At 29.3% G+C, this 17,306-nt stretch overlaps 1 protein-coding gene across 4 annotated transcripts in view; it reads left to right on the top strand.

Annotated features, from left to right (window-relative positions):
- raskol (Ras GTPase-activating protein raskol) overlaps positions 1 to 17,306 on the top strand; it is a 666,892-nt gene that overhangs the window by 412,490 nt on the left and 237,096 nt on the right. For 2 of the 4 annotated variants that reach the window (XM_075370950.1, XM_075370949.1), the window contains exon 1: positions 2,932 to 3,291. The exons of the other annotated variants lie outside the window; for them this stretch is intronic. The gene's annotated coding sequence lies outside the window, so the exon portion shown is untranslated. Of the gene's footprint in view, positions 1 to 2,931; positions 3,292 to 17,306 lie in introns of those variants that run through there. 4 annotated transcript variants of the gene reach the window in all.

The following is a 17,306-nucleotide window of genomic DNA, read 5'->3' as shown; positions in this document are numbered from 1 at the left end:
AACGTTTATTCAAAAGATTACATGAAAATTTGTGTATTACTTTATAAAAATAATTGCCGGGAAATATCTTACGAATATACTGAAATAAATATTGAATCAAGGAGATTGATGTTTTTTGTATTATACAATTTGTAATGGATCAATGTGGAGTTTTTATATTTATTATTATTTTTTATATTTATAAAATAACGACGGAGAAACTTTCTTAAATATTAGTTACTAAATCAGTCAGTGATGTTCGTTTATGTTTTGTAACTCAATTTTTTAGGTAGATTTCATAAGAAAGCTACCTATTGTAATGGGTACCATCATTCGACTTCCGGAAAATTTCGAAATATCTTCGCGTTTCACATCCCCCAGACCCTAAAATCACCGTCAGCTCAAAAGTTTATAATACATTTATATATTGGCAATGTTACATTGCCAATATATAAATATTATATTATATACATATATATATTTTTTTTCTTTTCATTTTCTTGTGGACACGATAACTGCCGTAATTTTGCGCCAATCACTTTCAAATTGTTCCCTAAAAATAATTCGAACCAAAATTTCGGTCGAATTCATTAACGGCCAAAATCGGACCATGGGGGTGGAAATGGAATGGCTTTTTCAAAAGAAAAAAATATTTTGTTTACTTTCTCAAGTAAAATATAGAATTCGTTTAAAGTTCCTACTATTCTTTGGATAAGAGCCTAAAACTTATCTAAGTAAATTTTTTTGATATCACCAACCATTGGCTCAGGGGGTGGAAAAAATTGGGGTTCGTTGAGAAAAAAAAATCAAACCTCTTTAATCGGTACAGTATCGAATCTGTTTAAACTGGTCGTTAGTCCTCTAAACACTACCTAAAACTTTTGTCTGAAACAATTTTTGATATGACCAACCCCCACGGCATGGGATAACTAAAATATTGTTGGAATTGTAGGATAGGGCTTGTCGTATGCAAAACATGTGAAACGTTTTTCACATGCAACCATTGTCGTATTGCCTAATTTAATGTTTTTTTTTTAAGGTGGAAATATTTTTTATCCCCTACTTAGTTAGCACCGATGAAATCTACCTCCGCCTATCGGCAGTCGATAGGGATTTTTTAAAATTATATTTTTAACATTTTAGGAAAATTACGATATGAAAAAAGTTTCTGATTTTATAAATATAATTTTACGTTCACGAAAATAATTAAATTAAAAATAATTTTAAATTCACCTCTTTTTGTGTTAAAGATGAAATAAAATTACCGAAATTAACTAAAAAATTTAAATATAGATCTATTTTCAAATTAATATATTAGGTTGTTTTATTATATTAGCAGTGATTAAAAAAATTCAGTTTTATCTCATCAGCAATTGACATACAACTTGAAAGTCTTTTAAAAGGACCGGCTAGACAAGAAGAGTTGCCGAATTGATCTATAGGCAGATTATATCTACATCAAATTATTATATGGGGTGTTCTGGGACGTAATCCCCGAATTTCAGTTACTGATTCAAGACAACAAAATGAGCAAAAAAGTTCACATCGACAAAAGTTCTATTTTTTTTTTTGTTTTCCTTCTGGACACTTTGTTTTGTTTTCTGGGCGCCATTTTGTGATTTTCAACAAAACAATTATTTCCCAGGAACGGGTAAACTTATATTAATTAAATTTGGTATATTTAAAACTAGCGTCTTATTCTACAAAATAAAAAAAATTGAAAACGTCATCTTAAAAAATTTCAGAATGGCGATTTTAATTTTTTAATCTTCAATATCTTGGTAATTATTTGTTTGATTAAATTATTACTTATTAAAAAATTTATTGAGCATTTTATTTGTGAACAAAATGACACCTTTTGTCAAAATCGTTGACAAACAATTAAGTTATTGCAGACAATTAACCTGGCAGTACGCTTGCGCATCGTAATGCATGATGATAATTTTTATTAATTTACTATTATTAATCATTTTTATTACATTTAGTGCAGGAAATAAAAAGAGGTAAAAAATTATCAGCTTCCATTACGGAGCAGAGAAAACCACCGTGGAAGAAAGGATCAAAGATAAAAATTGTTGTATGGTAATAGTGAGACGATCAATTACAGAAAAATCCCAGAATTGGGTAAATCCAATAGAGAAGTATCTAGTTTCCTCCCGGAAATAGGGAATTCATTTCGGCCTTAATTTCTCGATAGATCAGAATAGCATATTGTTAATAATTTTATAAAAACAATTTTACGTTCAATCTGTAACATTTTTGTATTTTCTTCTGTATGCTAAAAATTTATTTGAGATTTTCCTCATGTTTGAGTTCATATTTTAAGTCGTAACAGATTTTGTAACCTAATTAAAATTAAGTATTTGATCTCATCTCTTAATCGGATCTTTCCTAAAGCTTATACTAGAGTTTTTGTGAAATAACTTTTCTCCCTGATCTAAGTGGTAACAATTATTATATATATTTTAAATTATTTAAATATATATTCACTATATAATGCATATTATTTTAATATAATTAGTATTTACTGAAAATATTTTGTCTTATCTTTAATGATTAAAAAAAATTAAATTAATTATTTGAGAATTTTTGCGTATGTCTCCTAAATTTTTATTTGTTTTATTGTATAAAGATTACAAGTACGGATGTATAAACGAAATTACTAATAAATATTATCGCATATTAAAAATATTTAATTAGTTATATCTCTCGAATTATTACTAATAATATGAAATAAATTTTCCTTGAAATAAGATTGGTGATTTATGGATATATATTTATACTACAATCAATAAAAAATGTTTTATTTTTGTACTGTTTTATTACGGTATTGTAGTATATAGAATTGTAAATCGGGAGGGAATTTTCATATCGTGTAGGGAAATTTTGTGATGTACTCCATGCGATTGATGTCAGCGCTGCTTGTCGTGTGGTATTCTGTCCGTTCTCTGGTTGTGTGTGTTTTATTTTCTTTTATTCCATAATAAGTAGTCATTCGCCTCCCTCTCTACGGATCGGGCGTTCGTTGCGCCCATTGCGGTGTGTTTAGTTTGTCGTTTCCGATTACCTTTTTATTCTTTGTGTTTAGTGTGTGTTGTTACTACTTTCTTTTCGTTTATTGTGTTTACAAAGTGTATTTATTTATTTATCATTATCTATCAGTTTTGTAGTTTATCGTTTTTGTGAGTTGTGAGTGAAAATATTGTGGGTTTTTTCAGAAATTATTTTTTTATATAATTAATATTTCGTTTACTTCTGAGCAAAGCTGAAGGAGGTTTCAATACTTCATCATTTTAATAATGATTATAAAAGGTTATTTACCTTATGTTTTTTTTCTTCTTTAAACAGGTTTTAACCTGTTTATTTTAATATTCATTTAAATCATTTTTGATAGATATCCTTTTATTTAAGCGTATACTACTGTTAATAAATGTTTAAGCATTGTGTAGTTAATTTTTTAAAAACTTATTATAAAAAAAATCCAAAATTTTAATAATTCTTTGTAATTTATTGTATAATTCTATTCAGTTATTGTTTTATTAACTTTGGGTAATATCTTTAACGAGTCAGGATTTCGTAAGTAGAAGAATTTCGCTATTTAGATTTGGAAGTTATACAAAATAAATAACACACACAGCGCGCGCACACATGTACACGCACATATATATTAGGGAGTATAAAAATAAATAAATAATGGTTTTTATTTGGGTTGTATAAATCAGTAGTAAGATTATTATATTCTAATTATCTTCCGGAAAAAACTGACTCAAATAATTATTTAATTTAGAAGTTTTTTTTTTTTGTTAATACCGCTGAGTGAACCTTCCAACCGCCAAACAAAGATACAAATTTACTCACCCACGCACTATCGTTTTAGTATTTTATTACATAATTATTTAATATATTTATTTTGTTGTGTAATTTTTTCCCTATTGTACAACTATACTCCCCAGTTAGTATTATGGCTATAATGTTTATAATCATATTAATTATGAATGACATTATTCAAGTTTTTTTTTTCCCAGTAGTAATATCAACAAAACAAAATGATGGTCAAATATCGACCCCAATTTTTTGGGTCTAGATTCCTATACGCACCAGTATATTTGGAAACGGCAATGAGAAACCGCTTTACTCTTCCTTATTGTTTTAAAAATAAGCCTGGCATGACAATCTTGTTATTCTGGAAAATTATAATGCTGTTGTTAACTGTAGTAACTCTTGTTAGGTCATTGAACGTTATGGTTGCGATCTCTAATAGACCGATCAACACGTTATTTTAGAAACATTTTATTTGAAATATGTTATTTACGTTCTTAGTTTTTATAAACGAACATACTTAATATTCTATACTACATATCGTAGTCGATGTACTTTTTTTAATTGTGACTCCATCCTTAACTTAATATGTATTCGTGATTGCAGCCTACGGTACTTTGTTTAAAAATCGTGATAGTTTATGCAATATAAATGTTAATTTTATTATAGCGATGCAGACATCTTCTGTAACCTTAAGGCTTTATATTAATTCATCGATATATTAGTTTCTATTACTATTATTAGGTTAATATATATATATATATATATATATATATATATATATTTATTTATTTGTAGTATATATTTTTATTCAAGTTTTTATACAATAAATATTTTACAGTTATATCTTTTTTTTTATGAATTAGTTTTAAGTTTGAATAACTAATTTATTGTGAGAATTTTAAAATCCAGTTTTAAACAAGTTATATTTGCATTATCAAATCAGTTGTATGATTAAATTTTTTCTAGTATAATTTCGTTATACGTAAAATGAAAATCATTTTATTAATTTTGGGAAAAATCTATCCTAATCGTAACTATTTTGTTAATTTATTTTTAGATAGCAATCATGAAAATTAATAAAATTATTATTAGATATTACTGGGTTAGAGTTTAACTAATTAAAAGGGAAAAATAATTACTAATTTCCAATTATTTTGGTGTAAAATCTTTATAATAATGCGTACAGTTAAGTAATACATATTAAAAATTAAGCGTAATATAGGTTCAATTTCCTTAACAGCTGGCACCGTTGGTATTATACAATTTATATAAAAATAGAGTATCCACTAATAAACAAATGTGAGTACTGACTATCCAAGCGGTTTCGGATTATTCCTCCATCATCAGGGATTACTGATTAATCAATTAATAGTTGTACATATAAATTTTTATAAATAGCGATTAAAATAAAAATAAAACTTAAAATTATTATGTTCATAACAATTGATTACCAGTAGTTAAAATAAGTCATCGTTAAAAGAAACACGTTTTGTCAGTAAGATGTTTACAACTGTTTTGTAACTGTGGTGAGATAAAGTGAATTGTAAGATGACAGTTGTAAACATCTTACTGACAAGACGTTTTTCTTTTAACGTTGATTTGTTTTAACTATTGACAATTAGCTGTTATGAACATAATAATTCATTTTAATTCCCATTTATAAAAATTTATATGCACAACTATAAAATTCATAAGTAATCAGCAATCCCTGGTGATGGAGGAATTATCCGAAAGCGCTAGGATAGTCAATACTCACAATTATTGGTAAGTGGATACTCTATTTTTATTTAAGCATAATATGTTTTACAAATTTAGATACTTGTTTGTCATCGCACTAAGTTTTTTTATGTGTCATTATGAGAAATTGAGTAATATCGTTTAATTAAGGTGGGAATAGTACATTTTTTTAATGAAAAATAAAAATTACAAATAATACCAATAAACAGTATTTATACCTCATAAATACACTATTTTCTTCGGTATTTGGTTAATTGGTAAATCATGAAAGTATGGACTTTCATGGTGTCTTCCTTTTTCCTGTTTAGCCTCGGGGAATTACCGTCAGGTATTTCTTCAGAGGATGATATGTATGAGTGTATGTGAAGTGTAGAATTGTACAGTCTCAGGTCGACCATTCCTGAGATGTGTGGTTAATTGAAATCCAGCCACCAAAGAACACCGGTATCCACGGTTGTATTCAAATCCGTATAAAAGTAACTGCCTTTACTCGGACTTGAACGCTGGAACTCTCGATTTTCAAAATCAGTTGATTTGCGAAGATACGTTTACCACTAGACCAATCCGGTGGGGTTTTCATGGTGTCTACATTATTTATTCTCACCGATAACGATTCAAACAACATATAACACGTTTTCCAAATCAAAGGTTTACATTTCTAATGTGTAATTATTTTAATAATATTTCTTGGTGAACATACGAAAATAATGTAATTCCTAGATAAATATTATTTGAAAAACAATTTTTTCCTCATTTTACAACATTTATCGCCAAAAAAAGTGGTGGTGCGATAACGACAAGGTTATTTTATTAATAAATTGTACATAATATGCATATTTAACGTTAATTAAACGAGGTTAGCGAGCTTAGGTTATGTAGATATACTTACGAATCGGTACACGGAGTCAACATAATCTAAACAAACGTAACCTACGCTCGCTTCGCTTGCTAAAAAATATATTTTTGTTTAATACGTGGAATTCGTTGTTTTTTCAAAGAAGTTGCGTCAAAAAGTGAAAGAAAGCGGCGGTGCGAAACAAACAAGTACCCAAATTTATAATTACAAAAGCGTTTTGCCCGACTCGGAACAGGAGCATAACTGTTTAGATATATTTTGGCAGTTCTGACCTTTCATTATTTGACCCTTAATAAGAAAGATATAAAGATTTATAAATCATTTACATCAACTATAAGAGCGTAGTTATAAACATTTTTGGAAGTTTGTGTGGAGGTCCGTGACGATTGCGAATTTAGCAAAACTCTTTGTTGTTATGGCTTGACCCATAGCCGTAGGTGAAATTATACTCGTTTTAAGTGTACGAATATAATTGTGTAGTATGAGTATATTGTATTAGAATTGAGATAAGAAACAATGATAAAAAATCGTAGTCCTATATTTGGTTTAATGGGAGCTACCCTCATTAAACCACGCAAATACCGGTAACCCAATAATTCAAAATAGGTCCTAATATCCTTAAAAGAATAATGTTTGTCTGATTAATTGATTTAGATATGTAATTGAAAAAAATAAAAATAAAAATTAATCCTACTTATAAGTAAAAGAAGAGATTAGTTTTTAATATTTAAAAAATATATATTTAATAACCTGACTGCCGTGAGAGCCCTTATAGGGTCTCAGTGTTAGTAAAATGCAACAGCACGTATAGAGCAAATATTAACTCAGTATTTTACGTAGTTGTTTTTACTATTTTAAGAAAGTAATATAATCTATTTTTATGGGGCTTTGATATAATGTATCAAATGGGTCCCTCCCAGCGGCGCATATTTTTTTCTTAATGTGTTAATTGCAAACTGATATATCTAAAAATTACAGATAATGGTTTATTTTTAGTTAATTGATCTTAATCATATGGTTTCTTATTTAAATTGGTTACACTTTACCCCTTGCTATGATTTCATTCTATTTGGTTACTACGGAATTGATTTTTATGTATATTTTCTACCATTCTTACTAGTAGAAGTAACTGTTCGATTTTTAAAAATAAATAACTTTCTTACATAAAAACGAAGTAAGCTTTATTGACTAACAATTATGGGGAAAAATGTTGTCAAAATTTAACCTTTTTAATAAAAGTTAAAAAAACCTACTGTTCATAAAATATATAAAATAAAATATGTGAAAAATATAAAATGTATTGTGATTGACTATGTATAGTAATAATTACTAAGAACTAGTAAATAAAACTGAAACATAAATGTCTGCTTTTAAACTGACAATACATATATTCTTCATACAATACATATTACTATGACGATATATACTGTGAATTTACAAAACACTCATGGAATGTCACTGAGCATACTTTATTCCGAATTTGGTGGAACATTGTAACATGCAATATTTTATTCTATTTCATTCATACTGTGTACGTTGCAAACAGTTCAGCTGATTAATACTAGCTCGTGGAAACCGGTGTTCTTTGATGGTTGGGTTTCAATTAACCACACATCTCAGGAACGGTCGAACTGGGACTTCAAGACTACACTTCATTAACACTCATACATATCATCCTCTGAAATAATACCTAACGGTGATTCCCGGAGGCTAAATAGAAAAAAATGAACACTAAGCAACCTCCCCCCACCCTATGGACTAACAAGATGAGGATATTATGTATGACGTGTAAATGAGGGGTAGTCTTGTACAGACTCAGGCCGACATTCCTGAGTTGTGTGGTTAATTTAATATACCACCAAAATATATACCGGTATCCATTGTCTAGTACTGAAATAAACAATTGACTTTTACTAGGATTCGAACCTCAGAACGGATCTTTTTCGGTAAGCGGGCACCAGTTTTTTTTCCTTTTTTCTCATAATTGATAAAAACGCGCATTTTTACCGAAAAAGGATCATTTTCCAAATTAACAATCAATTTTGGATTAGTTTTCTATATTTTTTAGTTTTACTCGTCGATTTTATTCAAACTTGGGTCTTCCAAATGTATCTGAGAGAGGTACAATATATCAGTGCTTATAATTTAACGAATGTAATTTCTCTCTCTTTTTCTGTTTAGCCTCCGAAACCACAACATAGTATTACTTCAGAAGATGATATGTATAAATGTAAATGAATTGTAGTCTTTTACAGTCTCAAATCAACCATTCCTAAGATGTAACCCAACCAACAAAGTACTCCGGGATCCACGATCTAGTATTCAAATCCTTATAAAAGTAGTTACTTTTAGTAAAGGCAGTTTACTAAACCCACCGGGTTGGTCTAGTGGTGAACGCGTCTTCCCAAATCAGCTGATTTGGAAGTCGAGAGTTCAAATCTTAGTAAATTCAATTATTTTTTCACGAATTTGAATACTAGATCGTGGATACCGGTGTTCTTTGGTGGTTGGGTTTCAATTAACCAGGCATATCAGGAATGGTCGAACTGAGACTGTACAAGACTACACTTCATATACACTCATACATATCATCCTTATTCATCCCCTGAAGTGTATTATTTGAAAGGTAATTACCGGAGGCTAAAGAGGAAAATGAAAAGAAAAGTTGCTTTTACTAGGATTTGAACCTTAGAACTCTTGACTTCGAAATCAGCTGATTTGGGAAGACGCGTTCACGAGTTTAACCACTAGACCAACCCGGTAGGTTAACGAATATAATCTAACCAAACTTAACCTATGTTCCCTTTGCTCACTAGATTAGCGAGCGGCGTAGGTTAAGTTTAGTTAGATTATATTTATAACTTCTCTGCAAATACGTCTAAATACCCACTGATTTGGAAGAAAAAAGTAGTACCCGCCTACCGAAAGGATCCCTTTAGTAGTATTGTTAAACAACTGATTTTGCGACAACGAGTTTACCACTAGACCAGCCTGGGGGGGGAGTTTATTTTATTTATTATTAAATAATAAAAACTAACATTTAAGCATTAAAACTTGATATTTAGTTATTAAAAACTAATAATTCCATTAAAAGTTATCGTAATAGGACGCTAAATATATAAATTAGTACTTACGTATTAACGCCACCGCAGCTACAGTTTTATTTAAAAACAAAGTAGTCAATCGGATTTCGGTGGAAAATGGGCCGATATAGTTTAACATAGATTCAAAACAGTCTCTTTATTAATTATAAATGTTTATTTATATTTATTTATTATATAAATATAATTTAACCAAACGTAACCTACGCTCGCTAAACTTGACTAATTAACAGGAGTGTTTTGATTATTTAAATAATTTCAATAATTACTGAATTTATTAAATAAATACTCAAAAAATTACGGTGTTAATTAGTCATTGTTAGCGAGTGTAGGTTAAGTTTGGTTAAATTATATTTATAAAATAAATAAATATAAATAACCATTTATTAAAATGAATAAAGAGACTGTTCATTTTCCACCGAAATCCGATTGACTACTTTGTTTTTAAATAAAGCTGTAGCTGCGGAGGCATTAATACGTAAGTACCTATAAATTTTTAAGTTAGAATGTGACGAAGACATGTACGTAGAAAAATACGCAAAATGAGATACAATACGAAGTTTCCGTGTCTTACAAATTACCTGTACTTGATTTCGATTGGTATTTTATGGCCTGATGTTGATATTTTTTAGGCCTGATATTGTATGACTCCACGTTTTGGATTTCAAGGCCAGTTAAAAATGGCACGAAAAATCGACATGACGTTCACGTTAATAGAAATTGTAAAACGCTTATTAAGAATCAGATATTAAAACAGAATTAAAATTTTTATTATTTTTAGTAGTTTTTGTCAGATTTTACACATTAAAATATAATAAAGTTACATTCATTTAATTTTAATACATTTATGATTCATATAATATTTGTTTTACTACAAAGTTATTTCTTTTACGTTAAAACATGAATGACTCGCATATTTGTTTCTGTATACTAGTATAATTGGCGCGAAATCTAACAACACTGATTGAATTCCATTAAGAAAAATTACTGTTGCGTACAAAACATTAAAAAAAAATTCCGGGTCGTGTCCATCTAATGGTTAGTGCTGGAAAATGTTAAGTAATTGTTGTTGATGTAAAGCATGAAGTGTGTGTAGTGGGGATGATGTGGCTAACTGTTAGCATAAAAGGTCTACAAATACACTGGAATAGATTGTAATAAATCGTTTTAAGATTGGTCCGGTTATGTTGGCTAAGAGGGGGAATTCATTTTCTTCTTCTTAACCTATCTTAGTAGTGAAATATTCTTTCTAATTAATACGGTCTGCTTGCTTTCTAACCTGCCATTCCTGATTATCCGTTATATATTAGTATAAGAAGAAAAATAAATTAATAAATAAACATTTCCGTACATTTATCAAATTTTACAAAGGAGTAACACAAACACGTAACGCAACAGATAAAATACTTCCGGTGTACGTAACTGTATCTTCTAAAATACTTTTTATATTGCGATAAACAGTTTGTGGGTAGCTATTAAATTTACCTTATTTAACGGATTTATTCTCGATCGAGAATCATTTTTTTTTTAAATCCGATCTGAAGAAACAGTTTTCTTCCTTCAAAAAATTTACAGAAATATTAAAATTACATTTAAAAAAAATTTTAGGTTACATATTAGTTATTTATTTATCAATTTACTGATACTTGAAACAGATAAAAACTTTCCATTAATACATACGAGTACATTTAAAACACGTTTTATTATTTTCAGTTTGTAAAATATTACCGTTTTGACTTTTGTAATATTTATCTTATACGAGTATATATTACGGAAAAGCTGATGGCAAGAATTCAATGTTATTGTTTTTTTACGTCATCCTTTTGATAGTAGATGTAAGTACATAAATACCTTTTTTCTATGCAGTTTGTCGGTTCAATTGGAGGGTGGAGCTTCACGTTAATTCGTTCATGTATATCATTATATATTTTTAACAGTAAATTTCAATAATTATTTTTAATATTTTATAATGTAAAAATAAATTAACTTTAAGTTTTTTAACGTTGATTTATTTGATTTCGGAATTTTGTAAATATAGCTTAACTGGGATTAGAATCCGGTATCTTCTGAATTACACTTTACTGTGTCATATTAGGAAGCGTATTTCAAGATTACTTCGTTTACTTATTTAAAAGTTGAAACAATTCCCGTCTTTGTATAATAACGAAATTTATTGTAGCTTAGAAAATCTGATAAAAAATTAGATATACATTTCATCAAGTAGGGTTGAAATTAAAAAATAAAAATTATTCATTATAACAATAGTTTTTTAAAGGGACAATGACGGTTCAGTCATTCTAATAACAGTTCCAACCTATTATACATACATTAACAATATATATATATATATATATTTACTTTAAATTGATGTGGATCTATTAAAAACAGATTGGTTGTACTATTTATAGAAGTGTATAGAATATTTTTGTAGAAACTTTTGGGGGAGGCAAGTAGTGGATCATTTAATTAATTTTTCGTCAATTTTGTCAGATCATTCAAATTACTTTTCGAAATATTACAAGGGGATGAGTATAGTCTATAGTGTAGTTCCATTCTCTCTCTCTCTCTCTTTTTCTTTGTGTGTGTGTGATATTTCTATAGTAAAACTAGTATCTGTTTTCTGACCATAATTTTATGTAGAATGTGTTTTATGGTTCGATGATTATATTAAACGGTGCGTATCGTTACATTTTTATGCGATACGTAATTTAATAATAACCACATTCTATTATGACATTGATATTTTTTTTCGATATCATAATGACTTTGTATTAAGTGTTTCGTTATTTAATCATTTACAGTTTATTATTACTAAATTAAATTACAGTTACAATTCTTCAAATTCTCATCAATATTGAATTAATTGTTACTATTTTTTTTTCCTTCTTTAGGTTTTCAGTAAATAAAACCTATTTAATTTTCTATTTATTTAAGGAAATAGTTTCATTTTAATAAATTATTTAAAGCTTTGAATTAATTTCACGGTGTTAATTAAATTAATCGATTTAACCTGTAACATTTTTTGATGCGGAACTTTCGGTCAAGATTCAAACAACTATTCTGCAGCATATCGCTTATGAAGGTGTGTGATTCTATTGTACATGAGAGAATTTATTTTTTTTTTAGAAAATTCCATCTTTTATTTAATGTTCCGCGTTTCTATTTGAGAACACATGGCATTATTATTTACCTCTAATTTTCTTTAATTCTTATTTTTTTAATTACTGAATGCGATTATTATATTTAATTCATTATTTTATAACAGAAAAGTAAATTGATTGATTGATTCACAAGATATTCTGGAAGTCGCGGATATTTAGTGCAGTTTTCTTTATTACTGGGTTTATACAAGTTGTCTCTCTTGCCTTAATGAAGATTTTGTTTTTGCAACTTGTAAAATTCACGAATTTTTTCGTCAGGATGTGTTGTTAATTAGAATCCAACAACAGATATGGATGGACACTAACGTGGAGCCCATTAACGTTAAAATATTACTGATCCGATCAAGTCTTAAATTGTTAACTTTCCGCACGGGAAGGCTTCCAAGGTTACCTATCCGGCCATTCCAGCATTGTGGCCGGAAATACTAAAAATACGCTGAAATACTAAAGGAATTATTTAGAGTATTTACTTTGAGGTTAAGGGGTTTGAACTTACATCCAGATGGCGCGAGTAAAAGTTTTACTTGAAGTGTTTAGTGGAACCTGGATTTTGTTGGTGGGCTTGGAGTATTATATGCGTTTGGTTTAAGAAAATTTTGGGAAACGGATTTATTTTTAATTTTTTCATTACCCCTGGTATATACAGTTGATTTTAAAAATGGGTAAACTCTTTTCGATACTAATTTATGTGTGTCATATCAGGTCATCTACAACTGTTTCGGTTATTACATTAACAATCATGTTTCCAACAGTTTATTGTCTAGGGAAATCTGAGACAGTTGTGTTTTTCTACATATTTATTTTACTACAAAATGATTGATTGTTAGTGATTATTATCTGTCCAACTTCAGTGATGGAATTACCAATTAGAGAACCGTAGAAATTCAGCATGTTTACAACGCTGTCTATCTGTGTAATAAAATTACAAATATGTGTATTTTAATACACGAAATTCTTTCTTTGAGCATGGTTCTACTGAATTGTTTCAAACACTTCTACATACTAGACCTCCTAGAATAGATGAAAGTTTTCCTTTAGGAAGGCTGTTCAATTTTTTGAAGAAAAGTAATATATACGAAGTCTGTAAATAAAGTAATGACACTGGTTCAGAAAAACGTTTTATTTACAGTCCAATTATACATAGACTCTTATCACCTTCGAAATAGTTCCCTAGGGAAGCCACGCAACGCTTCAAACGGTTTTCCCACTCTTCATTGCAGTGTTGGAACTCGAAAACCGGAATATCCTTAAGATAGTAGGTTTCATTATTTTTAATATTTTCTGCTGTTCTAAAATAGTGTCCTTTGAGATGTTTTTTTTTAAAGTCGGTAGCAGGAAAAAGTTGGAGGGACTCAAGTCAAGTGAATAAGGTGGTTGAGGAACTACAGGAATGTTTTTCTTTTCCAAAATCTCATTAATTGAGAGTGCAGTGTCATGATGCAGCATCCAGTTGTCTTTGATGGCTGGTCTCACGTGAGCAACTCTTTTCCTTAGTCTTTCAAGAATTTCTCGGTAAACATATTGATTTACAGTCTGTCCTGTAGGCAAAAACTCCTTATGGACAATGCCATTACTATCAAAGAAACAAGTTAGCATGGTTTTGATTTTTGATTTGCTCATTTTTGCTTTTTTGGGACGTAGTGACTGAAGTGTGCCACTCCTTAAATCTGGCTTTCGTTTCTGGGTCCTCACTCAAAAATCCAAGATTCATCTCCAGTAATAACATTTTTTAGGAAATCAGGATCAGTTTCAATTCGCCCTAGAAGATCGCGGCACACTTTCACCCTATTGTTTTTTTGTTCAACAGTGAGGTTTTTTGGGACCAATTTTGCACAAACTTTTTTCATATCCAATTCGTTTGTCAAAATTTGATGGACTGTGGTACGGTTCAAATTCAATTGTCCTGCAATCATTCTGACAGTTAATCGTCGGTCGTACCGTAGCAAGTCTCTGATTCGCTGAACATTGTCGTCGCTTTTTGAAGTTAACGGTCTTCCAGAGCGTGAATCGTCTGCTACTGATTCCCGGCCATCTGAAAATGCTTTAAACTACCTAAAAACATGGGCTCGTGTCAGAGCGTCATCTCCATACGCAATTTTGAATTTTGAAAAGGTTTCAGTAGCATTCTCACCGAGTTTAACACAAAATTTTATTGTACAACGTTACTAGTAATTATTATCACGCATTTTTGTAACGCACAACAGAACTGGTTTCCCGATAAGTTTGTTTACGTCTCACGTGGCAACAATGGACTAAAAATATTATTACCTAATAAAAATCAGCTGTTCATATAACCTTATGTTTACTAGTAACTTTACAGTGTTGCCACTTTGGCTGCCAATAAAGCTAGTCTCATTACTTTATTTACAGACCTCGTATGATGTATATATTTAAACGTGTCAAGAAAGAATCATTGACACCTGCTAGTCCCATATGGATAAAAGGTGGGATATACAATACCACGTTCTCCCGAAATATTGTAAACTATGTGAGCGCTCGCTACCTGAAGTTGGCCTATTCCTACTGTAAGAATTATTTGTTTAGGTTTTCGGTTCTTACATTAAATTGCATGTTCACCTTCCACCCCTTTTTCGTTTCTCTGGATGCATTTTTTGATTCTCGTGGTCTATTCGTGATGAATATATGAATTCCAGAAATTCATAAGTCCAACAGAAGGCTCTCGCCATAAAGCCTCACTGTTTAAACCAGTTTTTCCTTCCGACCATGTGAAATTCCATACGGTTCCCAGCCCTTCTCCAGAAGTAATCAAACATGAGTTGTTTAATCGATTGCATCATTCCAAATCAGACAACATTTATCAGTTGGTAGATTAAATATTTTTAAATACTGGGCAAAATTTCTATATCTGGACAGAGTCTGAGCAACTATCTATTTTACATAGAACTTTAGAGGCGTACTATCCGTCCAATTTTGGTATGAATTCATACACAAATCTTCCATTAAGTGAAGTATTCCACTAATTTCGTTATTTCCAAAGTGACGGCTTAAATCTTTTTCTTTTGGATTTTATGGAAAACGCGATGAATTTGGGAACGGCAAAATCATAAATTTCACCTTCCTCAGTTTGTATTTCACTAACTGTGAGTTATTCATCAAATATCTTTTTATATTCTTAATCAAATAAGCTGGGAGAATATTTTCCGAAACTCGTAGTAAACTCGAAGCTATTTTTCTGTTACTGGGGAAATTTTTCTATTTGGATGCTACACAATATAATATTGGCTGAAAGTTCGAATAAAGCTAGCTGGGTCTTCTAATTTCTTTACCGAAAATTTAAATCTAAATTTCTGTAACTACTAAATGATGATTAGTAATGTTGGAATTTCCGTATACGTTATTAATTTTCCTTCTTTGACGTATTTATGATATTTATTGTTTGTAAATTACATAATTTTATTTGCTCTACGTGTAAAGTTTTGAGTTTTAATATTCTAAGAAATGAAATAAAATTCTTAAGTGTAGCATTTTGTTCGTGTAGTAATACTAATAATACAGTAATATCCATTATTGTAATATAATATTACATTACTTGGAAATTATAGTTGCTGTGTTTGTTTATTTAGTTTCAGTGTTATATTTTCTCTTGTTCACGGCTGTGTTATATCAAATAAACATTGCCTTGAACTATTGACAATTATATGCCTTTTTATTTATTTTTGATAAACCATAATTAATACTTCATTTATATTTTATTATACTATTTTTTTTTTTTTATAGAAGTATCTTTATTAATTATCAATTGATAACAATAAATGAATGTAATGTGATGTAAAACATATTATTGTATTTATTATTAGTATTATTTTTACTAATATACTTATTAAAAAAATAAGTGTTTTTTTTTCATTTTGCTTTTAAATTATACAATAATAATTTGTTTTTTTTATGAGGTCATTTTTAATTAACTAAATATTAAAATAATTTCTTCGTGCAAAGTATAGTTATGGTTAAACATTTAATAATTAACCGGATAAAAGAAATTTTAAAAATTGTACAACAGTTAGATTTTAAAATAAAATGCACGTTTTAATGTGGTAATATTACCTGCAGTTAGTATTACCAAAGGGGTTTTTTTTTTAACTTTGATGTATTTTTTTTAAATTTATACTGATGTGTAGGCGTTCTTTATGAATATTTTAAAAATGATGCGTGAAATTTTATTATATTCAAAGTTACGCTCTCTCTTTATATTTCCTTTTCTTTCTCTGTATTCATTTGAGAATTCATTTAATTGTGTCAATCTGATCGTGTAAATTTGATTAATTACGGATGTATACATGGCTGAACTTTTATAAATAAAGCGATCATTGTATCAATGGAGCGCGCTCTCTCTCTCTCTCGTTTTGTATCAACCCTTTCCTCCTTTTTAATACAATTTGCGTCACGAAAGAAAAAGCTTATCTTTTTTAAAAGCTTTATCATACGAGCCATTTGATGGAAAAAAATCTGTTTATGCTAAAGCTTGTTCTTTTTTACGTTATTTTTATAAATTGCAATTCATTCGGAGAAAATCTGTGAATTATATATGTATAAAAATCCCTCTTATTCCTAAAAAACGATACAGTACAATTTCCGTTTCTATGGTAGGCCAGAGAAACCTTTTCATGTTAAATTCAGTACAATTTTTTG

The sequence above is a fragment of the Lycorma delicatula genome, chromosome 7 (assembly GCF_047948215.1).
Source record: "Lycorma delicatula isolate Av1 chromosome 7, ASM4794821v1, whole genome shotgun sequence".
NCBI lineage: Eukaryota > Metazoa > Arthropoda > Insecta > Hemiptera > Fulgoridae > Lycorma > Lycorma delicatula.
The sequence above is the reverse complement of the archived record's forward strand: the minus strand, read 5'-3'. Positions and strand labels throughout refer to the sequence as shown.